The 7,186-nt window shown below is 44.2% G+C and overlaps 1 pseudogene; it reads right to left on the bottom strand.

Moving 5' to 3' along the window:
- Positions 1–5,359: 5,359 nt before the first annotated feature.
- Positions 5,360–6,164, bottom strand: LOC125555665 (pathogenesis-related protein PRB1-2 pseudogene; annotated as a pseudogene).
- Positions 6,165–7,186: the final 1,022 nt, after the last annotated feature.

Raw genomic sequence — 7,186 nt, 5'->3', positions numbered from 1 at the left:
ACATACACACACAGAGAGAGGGACGAAGGGAGGTTGACTATTCGTCATCCTGGGTGAGGAATAATTATTTTTCACCGCCCTCTATTTTAACATTAATTAGCCGTAATTTTACGTTTCGTAAATTTTGTCTTATTTCATACTAAAAAGAGAATGTAAGAAAATATATAATGGCTGTAAAAAATATTTTATGTGACGTAAAATTACAAATGTAAAAACATAGTGTAAAATATACATAAAATGCAAACTTTCTGATCTTATGAGCTATATTTTTGTTTTCTTACGCGGAACGTCAAATTTTACATAGTGAACCAATATGAATGTAACTTTATGGACAAAAATATAGGTCATAAGAAAAAAAGCATTTTATGTATATTTTACACTATGTTTTTATGTTTGTAATTTTACTTAACATAAAATAATTTTTGCGACGATTATATATTTTCTTACATTCTTTTTTACGTATGAAATAAGACAAAATTTACGAAACATAAAATTACAGTGCATTGATGTTAAAATAGAGGAGGTGAGATAGGTAGATAGATAGATATATAGAGAGGGTAGCATGAGCACCTCATCGGTAAGGGGCAGCGCACGGTCATGTTACTAGGTGAGGTGGTGGGCACCTCGTCGTCGCAGATCATGCCTCCACTGTGCAGCACAACTCTCACCTCCTTTTGTTCTCTCTCAGTCTGGAAATGAAGGAAAAGAGAGAGGAGACGATAGTAGTTATCGGAACCTTCTTGCACATGATTGTAGCGAAAATGGATAAGTAAGATGGGCCATATGTGTCCGACAGTGGTCATGAGTGTGTGGAAACACACAAGAGCGAACATTTACCTTGGGATTGCCAATTGTTCTAGCCCCGAGATTCGTGTGAATAGTCCGAGTCGGCCATAGTTGCGTTGCCTGGAGGTTCTCTCATCACAATTTCTGTAGTTTTTTTTAGGGAAACTATTTTCGTAGTTCGTTGATACATGTATAAAGGCTAGGCCCAGTATGCTAGTCCAGTGCACTTGCAGTCTTACACATAGAATGGCCAACTGGCCCGGTCCATCATATCAAGAGGAGATGTACACAATTCAAATCAGGTGAAGAAGTGGTGCATGAATTATTAAGCATGGAGGAAACTGAAGTCCAGATCCTAGGTCTTCCCAAACTGAAGGAGGTTGTGGCCACTGCAGCATGGTATCTATGGTATGAACACCGAAAAAAGTACCATGGGGAGGACACCCAAAAACCCTCACAAATTGCTTTCGCTATCCGAGGACTCTCAGCTAACTTTACTATTGCTTGTTCCACTAAGGCAAAGCTATGTGTTGGTTCATGGGAGAAGCCGATACAGGGGTATATGAAATTAAATGTAGATGCTGGCTTTGACCGAGATCTTCTTGAGGGATCAGTGGGGGTAGTAATCCGAGATTACAACGGGAAATTTATTGCGGCAGCTAATGAACGAGTGGACATATGCTATGATTCATTCACTGCAGAGGCATTGGCAGTCAGATTTGGTTTGAATCTAGCCAGAACCATTGGATGCAGCAAGATCGTGATCAACTCGGATAGCATGGAGGTTGTGGAAGCTTTGAGAGCAGGCGCCTCCTCTTCGGTGGCAAGTGCAATTATTGATGATTGCTATTTCATGTCGTCAGATTTTAATCATGTAATTTATGATCATTGTAATAGAGAGAGTAATAAAGTAGCTCATGAACTTGCTAGGATAGTTAAGTTTTCCCCTCCTTCTATCTGGATGGATTCGGCACCGGATGTACTGCTTCCATTGCTTGTAAACGATGCCACTATTTTGCTAAGTGAATAAAGGAGGAGAAGTTCTGTCAAAAAAAAAGAAGCGTTCCGGTTGCCTAGTACTATGTAGGAAATGCATATTTTGTTTGGGATCCATCATGCGTATTTTACAGTTAGCCTGCCAACGGTACCAACACACATGCCAATGCCTTATGTCCGAGTCATTCAAGAAAAAGAAGAGCAAGAAGACAACAAAAGAGGATGGCCAACTCTTCCTGCCTTTGTAGTAACCTTCTTAGCTACACGGAGTTTCAAATTTTGTTTATAAAAAGACAGTTTTGAATTAGGTAAAAACTAGAGATAAACCTCATCTTGTATAGCTTGGATTAAGGGAAAAGTATAGTAACAACCTACGCCTTTGTACTCTGTGATGCCTATTTAATATGAACGCGTCCCTGCCATCAAGATATACGCTTACTGCAATTCTTTTCATCTTACAAGTCAGACTCCCTTTATATACTCTTAAAAAGGAACGGACTGCTCATAGACATGTCAATTATAGGTGTGTACATGCTTTATATTTTACGCAACGTTCTGTTGATCTATTTTTAAATATAAACCGTCAATCTTTATAGTTAACATAAATCAATGGATATAAAAAGATAATGTATGAAGAACTATGAAAACTTTCTCCTTTTATTATTAGGTAATAGATTAAGCTCCTGGCGTTAAAAGGATGCGGTCTTATCACAACGCATTTCTTATTGGATAGTGTTAATTGTCGATTGTTTGGTACTCCCTCCGTCCGGAAATACTTGTCGCGGAAATGGATATAAATGGATGCATCTAAAACTAAAATGCATCTAGATACATTCATTCCTCCGACAAGTATTTACGGACGGAGGGAGTATATGGCAAGAGACCTGAACGACCAGGGCTGCATTTCCTTGAGCAAAACGTTGAGCAGAACCGGTGCGTAGTTGCTTTGAGCATGCATGCATGAATGTGAAACGGAAGTGCCAATGTCATCATAGATTCTATTGTATTGAAATCAAACCGTCGTTCTGATTCAAAATTCGTTTTCACATGAAAAAATCATCACGACGAGATCTTCGAAACTAGATCCCATATTGATATATTTCGACGATTTATTTTCCAGACCAAACTTACCACGCCTGGACTATGTAAAGTATTACGCCTACAGTATGTAACTTATCATGGTGTTTACACTAAAGTTATCGGGGTATGTTTCAACTACTTTTTTTTGCCTGGATAAAAAATTGCCACGATATCTCTAAGTAAACTATTAGGTCTACAAAATATCACCGTCTACAATCGGTGTCGTGCCTGGGCCGCAAGGTGAGGCCCATGTGTCGACACCGCACGACCCGCTTAGAAAGCCGAACTTTGCGGGTCGTATCGGGCTAGGCCTATTTAGGCATGTGCCAGACCATGCAGTGCCCGGGCCGACCCGTTGGCCACCTATAATCAAGTCTGTGGTGCGCAAAATACCATGCTATTTACGCAGAAATTACCAAGGATATGTTTTCCAACAAAAAAGTTCCCCGATTCAAGTTACTGCAGTGTTTGTAAGTAATTTATCAGGTGTGCAGTCAAATATTACCATATTATTGACACAAATGTTATCAGGGTTATGTTTTTTCTAAAACCTAGTCAAAAATTACCGTGGTGTTTGTAGGTGATTGATTAGCGTTCTGGGAAGACAAGGGAAAAAATGTGACGGGACTAAAAAAATTGACCAAACCAAAAAAAATAGGTGAAGAGACGTGGTGGGAGGAAGGAAAATCGGTTGTCGAAGTGTTCTACCGGTAGAAAAAGGAACACTATTTTTTTAAGAGTAGAGGTAGAGATACCAGATTGAGAGAAAAACAAAGACAACAAATGCGCTCAATAGGTCTATTGGGCCGCTTCTGGGAGATCATTTTTTCTTTCAGATTCTTGCTATTTCTTTTTGGTACCATGACATAAACTCTTCTTTTCTTGTGCTCTTTATCTTATTATTTGCACTCTTCTTTTCGTGGTGAAACATATTTCAATGAAAAAACAAAACAACTGACTTATTTGATGCTTAAGGTATCTTTTCTCAATGAAAAAGGTCAAGCTAACTTCATTCCTAGCTAAAACAGCTTTCTATCTTGTGAGAAAGACAGGATTTGGAAATGACCAAAAACTAGATGCTTCGACGGGATTCATGCCGGAATAAGAGTAAACTTCTCTCCGAGCAAGCTGACTTTGGCCTTGCCAAGAGCTCTTCGAACGAACAACACATGTGAACCTTGTTGGCTTATGACAAATAGTCGACCCAATGCGCAGAGAACTAGATAGCTCCAACTTTGAAACAAGCATCTCATGAGAAACACGCACACCTTGCACCAACATAGCCCGGCCTTCCATCAAACGACATTGTTACCGCCACATCACCACACGATGCTACAACTCCAATTACATGCTAGACTGTCGATGAGGAAGGCATGTCGCGACCTTGCTCCTCTTGCAACGATCATCATTGCCACCCGAGTCGCATGTGACCCACCACCATCAAGCACTGGTCCCTTCGGCCGATGCCCGTTCCAAAGACAAAGGGATGCGGAAGTGCCTCCATCGTCTGATCCTTGGATATGAGGTTTCTTCCTGAGCTGCCCTGATCGGAGGAAAGGAGAGGATTGCCTCGACGAAGCCTTCAAGAAAGTAACGACACCCATGAGCGTAGCCGTCATCGACTATGGCCTCAGCCAGAGGAGGTTTTCACCAAGCACCGCCTCGCCTACCTCTAGAGCGACCTCAAGAATGGCCAGTCCACCCCCAGGCCATCTACCTCACTTTCTGCCCATGAGCAGACCCACATCGAGCATGGGGAGATTCCCCACAACCCGATGCACTGCATCCCTTCACATACACCACCACTGCACGGACGAGATCCTCACATGCTCCCTCCAAAGCAGCTCTATGCGAGCCAAACATCACTGTTGCCGATACACCCGCACCCGCACCTGCTCGGGAGCCTTGCATGGCCAGATCAGGCCGGTTTAGGCACCCGCAACACACACAACATCATTCTGACGACTCCACCGCGTCTCCGGAGCTCCACCGCAGCACACAAAGCAACAAATCCACCACTGCAGCACCGAAGCCTCACCACCGTCCGCCAAAGACATCCACCGCAGCCCGAGTCCCACTGGCCACGCCCCAAAGCCAATGTGGCATCTCCACACCATCTCGTTGTTGCTGCACTGCCGCAAGCCGTGGCCGCCTCCTCACGCCATCGTTGACCCCCTCTCCCGTTGGCGAAAGCAGCCCTTGGAGCACCATCGGTCGCCAAGCCTCGAGACCTCCAGACCCCCCCGAACCGTGCCGCCAAACGGCTCCACCACCGCCAATAGCACCCAGGCATTTCCCAACGACGGTGAGGAGAGAGGAGGAGGATAGAGGGCCCTAAGCGACCGGAATTTGGACGTCCCCGTGCGGTCCGTGGAGACGCACGGGAGCGAGAGTGAAGTGGTTGATAGAGCCTTTTGCTAATGCCCGTAAATCGAATTGTCTTTCTAGGACCGTTTATTGCATGCACAATAACTAGTAGTAGTACTAAAACTTTCGAATGATTCCAACTAAGAAAAGTTTTGAGCTATTTTATTGATTTTTCGTAAATACTACTCCCTATGTAAAGTAATATAAGACATTTTAGTTCACTACTTTAATGATCTAAATCGTCTTATATTAATTTAGAGAGGGAGTACATATTTATGGTTCTCACAATACAAAATACATGCACGACAGCCCATGCAGAGTATTAGAAACAAGATATGCTGATCTAAATCTGTTTGCGCCAATTAAATCAGTATGGCCTCTTCCCCGCAAAAAGAGGGAGTCAATATGGCCTCTGCCCAATGTAGTTGCCCGGAGGGCTGTAATTGCAAGTGATGAACACGCCGGCGTTGTGGTCGCAGAGCAGACGCGCGCAGCCGATATGCGTTGAGCTGCGCCACACTATCTGCGTGTAGTGCCCGCACTGCTTCCCGGCGGCGCAGCTGTTGGAGGCGTAGTTGTAGTTGGCCTTCTCGTCGGCCCATATCTTCACGGCCTGCGCCGCCGTCCAGTCCTTGCCGGAGCCCCAGAAGAGGTTCTCCCCGTACTGTGGTGCCTTTGAGTGCACCAGCTTGCAATCGCCGGAGCGCTGCCTTGCGTAGCTCGCCGCATAGGCCGCCACGGACGCGTCCCAGGTCACAGGGCCCAAGCCCACGACGGCGCGAGCGACGTTGTGGGCGACGACGTAGTCGTGTGGCGAGTTCTGGGCATTGCAGGGGTCAGACATCACGGCTGCCATTGCGAGCATGACCAAAAGGGCGAGTTTAGATGCCTCCATGTGTACGCCTTTGAATGTGCAATATATTGCTTATGTTTTTGTTTCGTACTCTTGTGTGGTAGCGTCCACTTTCGCAGTGTATTTATAGAGAAATTTTGTTGAAGGATAAGCCGAAATTATCGAGTATACGTAACTATGGCTGGCAGGATGTAATGAAAGGATATTGGACAACCACCGGGAATTAGTGTCTACCATAGAATCGCACTTATATTTAGAAATAAATTTTATGTAAATACTCTAAAGTATTAATGAAGGAATGGAAATCCAAAAAATGTCCATTACCATTAAAAGATCACCTAATTTAATATTTTTGGCAAAATTTAATATGAAATATTGATTAATAAGATACTAACGAAGAGCAAGATAAAAGAACAACAAAATAATGTCTGTCTTAGTATGTTTGAAGAATATGTTTGCACACACAAGATTATGACAATTTTTTTTTATGTAAAACTAACCAATAAGCACTGTATGAAACAAGGAAATTGATTCGTTTCAACCGGCGGTAGACTCTCGCATCAACAACCGCCCCGCGCGAGTGACACACATTCAGTGAGCCCTACTTATGTGCCCTCTCCCTCTTCCTTACATTTTCCCTCGCCAGTGGAATGCTTTCAGCTACCTCTCCCATTTGAGTTGTGGCATCGCCGTCCAAGTGAACTGGACGAGGGCGACTACAGCAGCCGCCAATGGATCTTGTTGTTGTCACAACATCAGCAAGGCGGCACATGGTGCTACGAGATGCACCTCACCCATGCTTGGTGGATATAATCCCACTGCGACCGGCGATGCTACAAGTTGGGGATCGGTTTTGCAAATCCAGCGCCGCTCATTGCATCTGTGTTGCAAACAATACGACATGGGGGTGTTGTATCCATGATGCAAGACAACGATGTGCAAGGCGCCATCGTGCTGTTGTTGTTGCATGTTGCTACTGTGATGTCATCGGCGACGGCTGCCGGAGATGCTGCAAGCAGTAGCGTGAGGTGCCTATAGTATTGATGCAAGTTGGTGTTGTGATGGTCGTCAACAACGCCGTGAGGAGTTGAGTGAGGGGGATGT

The sequence above is a fragment of the Triticum urartu genome, chromosome 5A (genome assembly GCF_056163025.1).
Source record: "Triticum urartu cultivar PI428250 chromosome 5A, HENAU_Tu73, whole genome shotgun sequence".
Lineage (NCBI taxonomy): Eukaryota > Viridiplantae > Streptophyta > Magnoliopsida > Poales > Poaceae > Triticum > Triticum urartu.
This window is presented reverse-complemented; position numbering and strand designations above follow the sequence as displayed.